Consider the following 13563-nt stretch of genomic DNA (forward strand, 5'->3'; position numbering starts at 1 on the left):
TAATATTTCCACGGGACATTCAATCACCCCCAGCTCTAGGAGCCTCGCAATAGAGAGATAAAAATCCTTGAGCCTGCACTTAATTCCCCACTGCTTATAAACTGAACTGACGACCTTCGCGATGGCTTCCATGTCAATCGCTGGTCCGGGGACGTCTTCCCCGCTGAGAGTAGGTCCCGCCGCTCCGGCCGCTGCTCTCGTCCAGGCGATACCCGCTACCCGAGAGAATTTCTCCTTCCCGGGTTTCGGCACCACTTTGTTGCCTTCTGCGGAGAAGGCAGGCGACCTGGTTTCAAGACACAGCACGGCGACCCAGCCTCGCCCAGGTCACTCGGGCCACCGACTTGCACAGACACCAATGTGGTGGATGGTCAAATGGCGTTTAGTATCTCATCTCGTGAGGTTAAATAGTCAAGGGGGTCTTACTACGTCAAAGGGGGACGGTGGGTCTGGCTAGGGTTAGTAAGGAGTGGAAAACTACTGAAGTTAGGAGGGGCTGCATGCTACAGGGGTGATTGATTACTTATTACAGGATGAGGGGGGAGGGGTCTCGCTTTCCGTCACATCCCGAAGTCTTCAGTTCGCCTGTCCCTATCTACCACACTTGGGAAGCTTAGTCTCCCTGCCGAGGTAAGGTCGAACGTCCTGCCGAGCCTTACACTCGAACTCCGGCCAAGCCCCCTTACCTGACTCTCCTACTAGGCTGGGGAAGCTTGGTCTCCCTGCCAAGGTAAGGTCGAACATCCTGCCGAGCCTTACACTCAAACTCCGGCCAAGCCCCCTTGCCTGACTCTCCTACTAGGCTTCGGAAGCTTGGTCTCCCTGCCGAGGCAAGGTCGAATGTCCTGCCAAGCCTTACACTCGAACTCCGGCCAAGCCCCCTTGCCTGACTCTCCTACTAGGCTTAGCTTGCTTGCCTTCCTGCCTTTCTGCTTACTCAGGTTAATGCCTGCTCTGACGGGGACATCCTGCCCTGCCTTCCAGGGACATTCCCCTATCTGCTCTGCCGGGGACCTCCATCCATGCCTGCCATGCTCATCCTACCTGCCCTGTTATCCTGTCCTGCCTGCTGGGGACATGCCCTCTGCCTGGCAGGACTTGCTGTTCCTGCCTGCTAGGACATACCCTCTGCCTGGCGGGGACATGCCTTCTGCCTGGCGAGGACATGCCCCCTGCCTGGTGGGCACATGCCCTCTCTTGCCTGCTAGGACATCCTGCCCTACCTGCCAGGGACATCCCACCTGCCATCCTATCCCACCTGCCCTGCTGGGGACATTCCCCTTGCCCTGATTGCCAGGGACTTACTTTGCCCCTAGGGCACCTCCACACGCTCGGAGGAGGGCCTGCTTTACTTCTAAGGAGACGCCTCAGCCGCTCCTGTATTCCACTCGCTTCCCCCCGTTCCCGGCCGGCCCCTTTGCAGGAGTCCGGAAACATGGTACTAACAGGTCCCTCTCACTTTGGGGGTCCGAGCTGCCGGCCCCCATCTCACCCACTCGCTCACTCACTCACTCGTCTCCCAGTTTTTTTTACCCATCCGACGCTCCGCTGCGTTGCTCCTCTCACGCGGATCCTAGGGTCTGAAGGTAGCCAGCGACTCCCGAGGGTCCCTCGAAGCAGGTGGTCGAGCTGTCCGGGCGTCCTCTTTGGGCGTGGCTCTCCCGGACGAGCCCCCAATTGAAATGAACAGGGCTAATGCCTTTATTAATGTTCAGCTCTTTATTAAAAGGATCAGCTGGGCAGGGGGCTCGACGCAGAGCTCGCCCCCGCCGTTGTAGCTTTCCCAGGCAGCCAAAAGGAAGAAGGCGTGCAGAGTCTGTCACTGGAGTCCCAAGCAGCAGCTGTCCTTTCTTCTTTACTTGTGGCACACCGGTGGCCCGAGGATGAGGAGGCGTGACGTGCAGAGTCTGTTGCTGAAGTCCAGAACAACAGCTGTCCCCGCTCCTTCCGTGGTGGCAGCACCAGGGCTCTCTGTCTCTATCTCCTGGCTTCTCGGAGCCTAATATAGTCTGTTCTTTCTTAGGTGATGGCGATGGTTAAAAGCCAGTCAGGGGATGTGTTTCCCTCTTCCTCAGCTAGGGCATTTGTCTAGACTCCTCTATTGTGTTCAGTTTTTGATTTATATTCATTTTTATCTCCTAAAAATACTCCCATGATCCTAAGGGGTTTTTATTTGCATGTTAGTCCCAGAATGGCAGTGTGGAGGGGTGGGAGGCCAGTTATCTCCAGGTAGTTTAGAGAAAACAAACAGAGCAATTAGCTAATTAGCATTTCAATATCGGTACTTAGCTAGAGTTCGTAGGTTTTTTTTTTTGTAGTGTTGCCATGGGAACTAGGAAGGCCCTGCCCGCATCTCTGAGGAACACGTGGAAACTATTCATAACAATCTGACTTGGACTCCTGGAAAGGTTTGTGCAATCTCCTCTGAGGCCCTGAGGTTCCAGGGCTCAGCTCCAAATGCACCCCGTGGCTCATTAGGATCAAGCAAGTCCTGACAAACCTTGGCTGTGCCTTGATTTCCCTCTGCTCTGGGGCAGTTCATCAGTAAGTTTTCCTACTGCAATTATGGAGAAATGTTTCAAAGAGCTTCTAAAAAAGCCACATTCCTATTATAAAGGATGTCTTTTATTCCTGTTCTTTTGTGAGAAGATATGACTACAGCATTCTGTGACTGATATTGATCCAGGGTCTTTCCTAACGAGGTCTGGCCTGCTCAGAGAAGCTGTGCCTTGAGATGTGACCCAGTGGGGACAACCTTGCTCCACATTCCCCAAGCCCATCCTGTCTCTCCTCACTCACCTGGGACCTGCTTTGCTCAGAGAAGTGGCTGTGCACAGCCAAAGAGGGGTTTTCTTCTTCTTTTTCAAGCAATAGAAAACTCCTGAGTTTCCCCACTGAAAACAGACACCCTCCTCCAAGGGTGTGCCAAGCCTAAGGTGCCTCCAAGGTGGTTCCCCTTCCCCAAGGCAGTACCATGCAAGGAATGATTTAGACACGCAGGAATTTCTGCAATAAACACAAATTTCAGAGTTGGCTCAGGGCAGAATTTGACCAGCTCCTGGAGGACAGAGCAGCTTGGAACTCCTTGCAGCTCAAAGCACCCAGTGGGTTGTTGGGAGGTGTGGGAGTGACCCAAGAGTGAGGGAAGGGAAGTGCAGAGAGCCCTGGAAGTGCTTCTGTGCAGACAGGCTGTGCGGAAGGGCACTGCAGACCTGCCCTGGGCCAGCTGTGAGGGTGGATCATCATGCCAACCTGCACTGGGCCATTGCAAGGGGCTGTGGCCATGGACACTGTGCTGACCCCACGGTGCCAGCACATTGCTCAGGGCTGCTGTCACTGCCCAGAGCCAGAGGGGATCCCGTGCTGGGGGCTTGTGCCACGGCCACCTGCCCTGTGCCGCACTGGCCGCTCAGGCGCTGCGGAACCAGCAGCAAAGGGCAGTGCCTAGGCCAAAGGCCAGGTCAGCCAGACAGAAAGTGGCCGTGCTGGGCACTGTTTCCATGGCAACCCTCACTGGCTGTGACTCCTGGGTCACCTGTGCTGGCAGTTGCCATGGAAACCCCTGGCAGGCACTGATGGCACAGACACTGGCACTCAGACACTGCTGGGCCGGGTGCTGAGCACAGGGCTGAGCACACAGAGATGGTTTTGTTCTTGCTGAGCTCCCACTGAGCCAAGCCCTGTCCTGCCCCTCATCCGGCCACCCTGGGGAGGGGCTGGGGCTGTGGGGAGGTTGGGAGGGGACACAGCCAGGACAGGTTGCCGAGCCGTGGGGGCTTTTAGCCACTCGGCACGAAGCTCGGATAGCTGGTACATCTGAGGGTCCACCAGAAGAACGGGAGGGACACTCGGGCTGCTGAAATCCTGCTCGTTGATTGAAGGGTCGCAGAAGGGGCAAACAGGGAGACAACGAAGCAGAAGGGAGGCAGATTCCGAGAGCCCCGAAGGGCGGGCTGAGGATTCTTTTACTGCGTAGGGGTAGGAGGGTTTAGCATTCGAGGGTACAATCGGGAGAAGGCTAAAGGCAGGGGAAATATAACATTAACCAGTGGGGAAAAGGGAAAGGAGTGTTCTTGGTGGAAGAACCAAAGGGAAAACGTGGAACAGAGAAGATTCTAGGCTAAGGGGCAGACTTGAACAATAACTGACAGGACAGGGGGAGGGTACAATTCTCTTCCAAAAGGGGGTGGAGAACTCATACAACTGCTGTTTCCCATGGCAACCCTAGACTGACTTCCCCAACCCCTCCTCCTACATCTCCCGTTTTTATTTATTAAATAAGCACTTAATAAAATTAGAGAAAAGGGATAAGGATTGAGGGAAAGGGGAGGTTAGGGGAAAGGAAAGGGCACAGGGGGCGATGGGGTAATTGGGTACGTAGAGTTCAGCGGGGGAAAATATCTTCGGGTAATCATGACACGTGTGACGATATTGGGAGGAACGGTCTTTCTTCTCCTCCTCTTCCAGGCAGTGGAAACTCCATCCAGCGATGAGGTGTTCTCGGTGGTTTGCACCAAGGACACATTGTCTTGCTGAGCTGGCACCTCTACAAAGGGCTTGACATATTTCCCCGGAATCCATATTGGTCCTTTATCTGTAGAAACACAGGCATACCCTCTCCCCCAGGTTATTAGAGGGAAAGGGCCCTGGATAGCTTTGGATTCTGGGTCCTTTATCAAGACTGGTGGCCTCTCGGCGAGTTGCGCTCTGGTGTTATTGTGAAAATGGCGGATAATAGGAGGGTCAGGCTCCCTTTCTGAGCAGTTTAAAAAATTCAGGACATACAGGGCCTTACATAACCTTTCGGCTGGGCTCACTGTAATGTCCGGGTCATGTTGTTGTTCAAGGAGCCTTTTTAGATTTCTATGGGCCCTCTCTATTATTGCCTGTCCTGTAGGATTGTGGGGAATTCCGGTGGTATGGGAAATTCCCCACTGTTGCGCAAACTCAGCGAAGCGCTTTGACGCATAGCATGGGCCATTATCAGTCTTTATGTGAGATGGGACTCCCAACGTAGAGAATGCCATGAAAAGATGTTTAATGGCATCCCTGGTTTTTTCACCTGCATGGACGGAGGCAAACACTGCGCCGGAAAACATGTCAATAGAGACATGTATGTATTTTATCCGACCAAACGGCTCAAAGTGTGTTACATCTGTCTGCCATATCTCTAGCGCTCCCAACCCTCGGGGATTTGTCCCCGTAATGAGGGAAGGGAGAGCAAAAGATTGGCAGCTCGGGCAGGTAGAAACAATGGCTCTTGCCTGTGCTATCGAGATCTTAAATTGTCGCACAAGAGCCGGGGCATTCTGATGGTAAAATGCATGGCTGAGCCGTGCTTGCCGGATTATGTCTGGTAAGGTGGTTGAAGTGGTTGCGGATATTTGTGTTGACATGGCTAGGAGGTCTGCTTTCCAATTACCCTCAGTGATCTCTCCGGGTAAATCGGTGTGTGCCCTTACGTGCATGATATGATAAGGTTGCTCTCTATGGGAAAGTAGCCAAATGAGATCAGAGAGTAAACTGTATAAATTTTTGTTTGAAACTTCTTTGAGGAGGGCACCTTCGGCCCTTTCTGCTACCCCAGCGACATAGGCCGAATCAGTGACCACATTCAGAGGCTGTTGAAATTTTTTGAATGCTCTCACGACTGCGGCAAGTTCCGCGATCTGGGGGGAACCCTCAACCAGTTGGACGTCAGACTCCCACTTCTGACTGTCCAGGTCCTTCCAAGTGATCACCGATTTGTGGGATCTGCCCGACCCATCGGTGAACACCGTGAGAGCACCTGGAATTGGTGTTTTACTTCTAAACATTCTTGGGGCCAAATGCAATGTATCCTTAAACAATTTATGCTTAGGATAGTGAACCGAAATTTGTCCGGGAAAGCTGTCCAAAGCAATGAGCAAAGTTTCATTAGTTTGCAACAACGAGTCCAATTGATCTAATGTAACAGGTAAGTAAATGCACGCAGGATCACACCCTGCGAGGGTTCGGAGGCGGTGTCGTGCCTTCATTATTAATGTGGCTAGCAATTCTGCAGGGGTCGTGATCGTCCTAGAGGGCTGGTGTGGTAGGAAGAGCCACTCTAAGATGACCAGGGGATCAGATGCTCTGTTTTCCCACTGGAAGAGAAGTCCATGGAGGTGGGGGCACTTACCCAACACCGCGAAGTTCACGGGAAGGGTCCGGACCACACGGTGTGCCTGGCGAGACTTCAGAGCAACAGCAACCCGTTGCAGGGCTTCCCGCGCGGCAGGTGTCAGCTCGCGCGGTGAGGCGAGGTCTCCGTCGCCTCGAAGCAGGCAGAAGAGAGGTGACAGCTCCTCAGTCGTCAGTCCCAGGAGGGGGCGGATCCAGGTGATCGTTCCGCACAGCTGCTGAAGGTCTCGCAGAGTCTTCGGATCCTCGTTGATGGTCAGTGTATGTGGCGTCACTGTCCTTCCTGTGATGAGGAATCCGAGGTACCTCCATGGTGCTGAGAATTGGATCTTCTCTTCCGCTGTCTGGAGCCCTGCAGCTTTGATAGCCTTAATAGTCTTGTCCAGTGTAGCCTTTAGGTATGTCGAGTCAGAAGCACAAACTAGCACATCATCCATGTAATGCAGGATGATGGCCTCAGGGAAAAGCCGACGCACAGGTGATAAAATCTGCGCTACAAAAGTCTGACAGAGCACAGGGGAATTTTTCATCCCCTGAGGCAGGGATGTCCAATGATATCTTTTAAAAGGTTCAGCCCTATTCAATGATGGTACAGAAAAGGCGAACCTGGGAGCATCCCCGGGGTAGAGCGGAATGTTAAAAAAGCAGTCTTTGATGTCTATCACTGCTAGCTGCCAGTCTCTGGGGAGCATAGAAGGTGACGGAAGGCCTGGTTGAATGGGACCCATATCTTCTATCACATCATTAACCCTTCGCAGGTCTTGGAGCAGGCGCCACCTGTCTGTGCCAGGTTTTCTAATTACAAAGACAGGGCTATTCCAAGGGCTGGTAGAAGGTGTTAAATGCCCAAGTTTCACTTGCTTGTCTACTAATTTATGAAGCGCACTCAATTTTTCTGATGGAAGGGGCCACTGATCCACCCAGACCGCTGTGTTGGTTTTCCAGGTCAGGGGTGGGGAAGTGCGCTCTGCAGTGGCCCACACTAAAAATCCCACAAAGGGCTAGGGATGTCGAGGCGGGCTCCCCATTGGGATAAAACATCCCTTCCTAATAATAGTATGTTTGAAGAGACAACAAAAGGTCTCACCGTTGCCAATTGTCCTTCCGGACCTTCCACGCACACAAGATGCCTACTCCTCAGAGAGTGGACCGCTCCGCCCACACCAGAGATCCTGCCGCAAGGGGGCACAAGCTCCCAGTCGCTGGGCCACCTCGCCTGGGGGATGATGGTCACGTCAGCTCCTGTGTCTGCCATGAGCCGCATCTGCACCGACTTTCCCTGGAAAGAAAGTTTGGCATCAATTAATGGTCTTTCTTTACATACATTTTGGGTGAAGAAAACATGTCTCTCTGTGTCCGGGTCATCGTGGGTGTCCAGTACGTAAAGCAAAGCAAAAGGATCTCCTTTCCTTAAAGTAAATGGCAGGTGGTTACAAATGACGGAGACGGTGATCTCCTCTCCTGGTGGAAAACACACTACCTCAGGTAAGATGGTGATTTCATTCGGCGTGTTGAAAGAGTCTTCTAAGATGAGCACGGTGGTGTCCTGACAGTCGTGGAGGGGGCCCAGGAACCCAGCAGGAACTCTCGTCAGGTCCTCATCCTGGAGAGAGATGGTGACGCTGCTGCGGAGGACCCGACGATTGCCCTGATTTAGGGTACCTGTCCGGCGGAAGAGGCGGAGTCCGTCCTCGTGGCTGCGCTGAACTGCTGGACTTGGCCGCGCAGCCACTCGTCCTCCCTGATGGTCGGAAGGCTGGGATGCTGAGAAGGGCCACTTGGTGTCGTCGCGCGGCCCCTCTTCGCGCTCTGCCAGTTTCCCACTGGCTGGTACCCTTGTTGCTGTAGATGAAACTGGTGATCTTGATAAAATGGGTTCCTAGGATATGGTCTTGGGGGGGGCAAGATAGGTTGTTGAATCTGTGGCCAGTGGGGACAGTTCACCTGGATGTGACCCAGCTGACCACAGTTAAAACAGCGCATATTTTGTAAGTTTATCATGGCCTCTCCCACCCCTTTGCTGACAGCCAGGGCCACCGTGTGCTCCATTGACATTGCCTTTGTGCAAGCCTCCACCATCTGAGAGATGGTGGGCTCGGGGTCCTGAGGTAGTGCACGGAGAATCTTTTTTGTTTCTGAATTAGAAATGGCCATCTTTCGTAGAAGCTCTGCACGAGCTTCTGCGTTGTCTATTTGTCTCTCAATGGCCTCTTTCAGTCTATCAACAAAAGTAATAAAAGTCTCCTCAGGCCCTTGCATGATAGAAGAAAAGTTTTGGAGGGGGGTCTTACCATCCGGTATCTTCAGAAGTGCCTCCTTTCCCGCTGCTGCTATGTCCTGAAGCAGCTCCTGTGCTAGTAGAATTTGGTCCTCCGGACTGCTGAACTCCCCTTCTCCAGCAAGGGCTTCCATTGCCTCGTCCCCCACTCCCACCACCTCTGCGAGATCATACTTGCGCAGGAGTGGTTTCAACAGTTTTTTCCAATGAATCTCCCAGAGGTCGCATTCGGTGGGAGAAAACAGTGCCTTAGCAATATACTTTAAATCATGGGGGACTAGCAAACGTCCAGCAAATGTTAAGTCCAGCACATTTTTAAAGAAAGGCGAGTTTCTGCCGTAATCTTTGGCAGCCTTCCTTAACTCCTTCACCTCAGCGTATGGAATTTGCTCCCACTTTGGCTCCCTCCCCCGCCGGAGGATGACCGGTGCCGCAAAGCTGCCCAAGTCCCGTGCCAATTCCAAATCCCCATCCTTAATTGCCTCCTCTCTGATCTTTGCCCAACCCCCCCCCCCCCCGACTTGTTGGAATGCCGGGGGCTGCCACTCTCCTCATCCTCTTCCGAGGATGAAGCAGGCTGGGTTAGGGCACGGTGCCTCCCCCTGGCCGGTGGGTCCCGGAGACCGTGCTTCTGACAGGCCAGGATGGCCTGCTTCCGGCCAGGCTTCTTCCTGGTTCCGGTAGCGTGGGAACTGGCAGTGGCAGAAGAGGAGGAGGCGTGTCCCAACCCACCCACCGGGGTGTGACTTTCTGGTGGGGGGTTCCCACCCACGGGGGCTGGGCCCACTTGGGGGCTGGTCCCAGCCACAGGGGGCCCACCCAGGGGTGTGGTCAGAGGGAAGGAGGGGACGGGTCCCGACGCAGGGGCGGCACTCGACGGAGGTGGGGGAGGAGGCGGGGGCGAGACGGCAGAAATTTTCTGGAGTGAAGGCGAAGGAGGGGCGCCATCTTGGGGCTGGTCTTTTTTCGCCATGAGGCAGGCGCCATTTTGTCCTATTTGTTCAGTTAAGTCCTCTAAAGAGCAACAGGGTTTCAAACTAGGATTAGGGTCTCTGGGGTGGAGGGAACAGGAATGACGTGTTGGGGTGGCCAGTCCCAACACACGAATGGGACAGGGAGGATCGGGAAGCAGCAGAGAGGCGGCAGCAGCTGTGTGCCGATGTATGGCAGGATCTGTCTCCCGATCCGCCCTTAGGGGAAGAGGGAATAGGATTGGGGGGGGAGGAACACGAGGTAGGTGAACTGGGGACCCAACTCTCTCCCTTCTTTTTTAACAAATTAAGAATGGAATGAAAAAGCGGAAAAAAACGACCGACTGAAATCCTCCCCTGAACTTGTAAATCGTAAATCTTTCTCCCAACTCTTCCCCAGAAATCCGGCATCAAAACATCTTCCCGTGTAGTAGCAGGAAAATGTTCAAAAATAAATTTAACAAAAGGCTTTAAATCTCTCTTATTAAAAGAAATGTTCCCTAAAACAAGGTGGGACTTAATTTGGATATAAAACTCCCGTTGAGCTGGAGACAGGCGGTTGCCCATTATATCAGGTCTCACAGCTAAATCACCCTCTTCGAAAAGGAAAAAAAAAAAAAACCAAAAAAAAAAAACCAAAAAAGGGAGTTGAAGCCTAGTCAGGCGTAAGAAAAAGCGAGATAAGCATACCTCTGAAGGACACAGGCATAAAACGGGGACATCGAAGAGGGGTCTGGTGGAACTTCTGCTGGTCCGAGGGCGTTGCCGCTGCCGCGCAGCTCGAAAGTCCGTCGGTTATCAGCAGAACCCAGGAGACAGAAGCCTTCCGAACTGAAAGGGTGACTGTCCCTGGAACTGGTCCCGAACACCGCTTGCAATCCTGGAGAAGGCTGGTCACAGAGCAGGCAATCTCCAGGAGACGGTCAAGGACTGGACCCGCTGGTGTCTGTCCCTGTTCGGGCAGCCAGTTGCCGAGCCGTGGGGGCTTTTAGCCACTCGGCACGAAGCTCGGATAGCTGGTACATCTGAGGGTCCACCAGAAGAACGGGAGGGACACTCGGGCTGCTGAAATCCTGCTCGTTGATTGAAGGGTCGCAGAAGGGGCAAACAGGGAGACAACGAAGCAGAAGGGAGGCAGATTCCGAGAGCCCCGAAGGGCGGGCTGAGGATTCTTTTACTGCGTAGGGGTAGGAGGGTTTAGCATTCGAGGGTACAATCGGGAGAAGGCTAAAGGCAGGGGAAATATAACATTAACCAGTGGGGAAAAGGGAAAGGAGTGTTCTTGGTGGAAGAACCAAAGGGAAAACGTGGAACAGAGAAGATTCTAGGCTAAGGGGCAGACTTGAACAATAACTGACAGGACAGGGGGAGGGTACAATTCTCTTCCAAAAGGGGGTGGAGAACTCATACAACTGCTGTTTCCCATGGCAACCCTAGACTGACTTCCCCAACCCCTCCTCCTACAACAGGTGACCCGAGCTGAGCCCGGGGATACCCCAGACCATCGGACATCCTGCTCAGTGTATAAAGTGGGGGAACAAGGAGGAAGGGGGGACATTTGGAGTGAGGGTTTTTGTCTTCCCAGGTAACACTTGACAGGATGGGGCAATGTTTCACCAGAGGGCAGGGTCAGCACCAAAGACACAGACACCAACCTAAGAAATTGTGTCATTTATATCATGCAAAACAGCAAAGAATCACAAAAGGATAAGCTCAGCAAAGCACATTGTCATTAGCAAAGTATTCCAAAAGGAGCAGCTCAGCAATGCACCCAACCATCACTACTCAAGATTGCCTGCAGTGATTAAGAAAGATCCAGCACCAGTTGCCCTCAGGCTTTGCCATCCCCCAGATCCAACCTCCCTGTGAGAGGGCCCAGCTTTTACACTGTTAAACAAACAAGCTGACATCACTGCTAGTGTGGGAACTTGTGGTTTCATTCTCCCGTGTCGTGGTTTGACATGGAAGTGAATTTTTTCCAGGAAGTTGGGTCAAACCAATCAGTGGTCAGGTTTGGATATTGGCACCTGGAGTGACCACTGAAAGTATGGACACGCCTCTGAGAACACAGGGGGTTAAAAGCAAGAACTCCGAGGAGAAATCTCTCTTTTGGTTCCGGTCGTCAGAGAGTGCAGGCTCTCCCGCGCCCAGCCATCGGCTGGGTGGGGGAGGGGAAGCCACGCGGCCTTGTCCAGGTAGGCCGAGGGGCTGAGGGTCTGGAACCGAGCCAGCTCCTGTGGACGGAAGGGTGGAGAGAAGTGGAGATTGCCTTTGCTCCCCCCCCCAAGAGGGAAAGAGATGGAGAGCCTGGCGGCACCTGGAAATTTGCCGGCAGAGGAGAAGAAGAAGGGGGGGGAATGTCCAGCGTGGGAGGCGGAACACCGGACCGAGATATCAGCCGTCCAGGGAGTCTGAACGTTTAACCCTTTCCAGGAAATGAGGGCTTTTTAAAAGCATTACTCCTCCTTGATTTGTAGTAGAAGAGAGATAGTCCGGGACCTGAGATGTTAGAAGAAGAAATATTTAGGTGGGAGGAGATGATGAAGTAGCTTTTGGCTGGACTTTTCTTGTTAGCCATGGACTGAACCAAAATCTCCTGCAATAGGGACTGCATTTTAGGGGGATGCAGTGGTGACCCAGGGAGACCTGTTTCAGCTTCGAACAGCACAAGAATGGCGAGAAACGAGGAAAGCTGAAGAGGGAATGGTGATACCCTCTGTCTTCGGGAAGAAGATGAGTCCTGTTTTTGGACCCCTCGGCCCCAGGGGAAAATGGGGGGGACTGTAGTCCCAGGATGAGAAGCTGAACTGTTGTATCTTTGAGTCCGTGGCAAAGCATCCTTAAAGGAGCCCTATGAGCAGTCTGTCCATGCACGGTGGTGAGAGCACTGTGACATGGAATAGAGAGTGTCACACTGGCAGATTTTTTTTTTCCGGGCGGTTGCCATGTGTGACAGGGAAACACAGGGGGTCAGCTGTGTTTCCTGGGGGGTCTGTGGTGCACGAGAGACTTCTCTCTCCCTTGATAGTTTGAGTATGGATTACCTGAAGGGTGGTAATTTGATCAAGAATCCCGGGTGATGTTTCATGGCTGAGTGTTTTTAGAAATTGGGAGGAGGAGGGGTGTTTTAAAAGGTCTTCATCCTAGATTTAGTTTATGTGTTTTCTGTATTAGTAGTAGTTTAATAAAGTTTTTTTTCCCTTTGTTATTAAGCTTGGGCCTGCTCTGCTCTGTTCCTGATAACATCTCACAGCATTTATTTTAGGGAAGGTGCATTTTCATGGGGACGCTGGCATTGCGCCAGTGTCCAACCATGACATCCCGTTTGGTTTCTCCCAAAGCCTGGCCAGGACTCCAGGAGGAACCAAGGGAGGTGACTTTGATCCTACAGCCCCAAACAAAGCCGGATGGGGCCTTGTCCAGTTTTTAAATACAGAAAGATAAATACATGTTTTACCAATGAACACATACATAGATCATATTGTTAGTAATGCTTTCGAAATGAGTGGATGCAAGTATAAAATTGGGTTGGGACGTTCATTGCGAGGTCACCTTTGGCTCAGGGCCTGTTGTTCAGGCCTCGATCAGGGCCTGGTGTTCAGGCCTTGATACTTGAAGCTGTGCTTTGACCTACAGATGAACTACAACCTTCATAACAATTCTTTCAATAACACAGTTTAGATTTAGGTATTAGGCACAAAGGCATCACCTCTTGTTCTTCAGTTAAGTTCTGCTCAAGTTCATTACTTGGAGCTCCTCACATTCCTTAAAATACATGCATAATTACTTGCTGTTTTCCATTCTTTATCAAATGCCTCTGTTTTTTCTTGAGACTGTCTCTTTTTAGACAAGTCTCAGTACTTCATTTCCAGCACAAAGTATCACAAGAACTCTACCATGGACTCATAACACACCAAGTGCTCACACGGCAATGATCACAGTGTCCGCCACGAATGCATTTTGCAGCAGCCTCCAATTTGGCAGCCATGAAGCCAATGCCACCATCTTCTTGCTGCCACTCTTCTACTGCTCTTTCTGCCGAGGTGATTCCTGATTATTGGACCTCAAACCCAGCACTGATAGACAATTTCTGCAACATTCCTGTCCCATGATAGCCCAGGTTCCTCCTTGGCCAGCAAGCAGATAGTCCAA

At 52.3% G+C, this 13563-nt stretch overlaps 1 long non-coding RNA gene across 1 annotated transcript; it reads left to right on the forward strand.

Moving 5' to 3' along the window:
- Positions 1-3537: 3537 nt before the first annotated feature.
- On the forward strand, positions 3538-11323 carry LOC128822785 (uncharacterized). The gene is made up of 2 exons (XR_008441598.1): positions 3538-3758; positions 10881-11323. It is a non-coding gene; the product is annotated as an uncharacterized LOC128822785 (long non-coding RNA).
- The last annotated feature ends 2240 nt before the right edge of the window (positions 11324-13563 follow it).

The sequence above is a fragment of the Vidua macroura genome, unplaced genomic scaffold, assembly GCF_024509145.1.
Source record: "Vidua macroura isolate BioBank_ID:100142 unplaced genomic scaffold, ASM2450914v1 whyUn_scaffold_105, whole genome shotgun sequence".
Classification (NCBI taxonomy): Eukaryota; Metazoa; Chordata; class Aves; order Passeriformes; family Viduidae; genus Vidua; species Vidua macroura.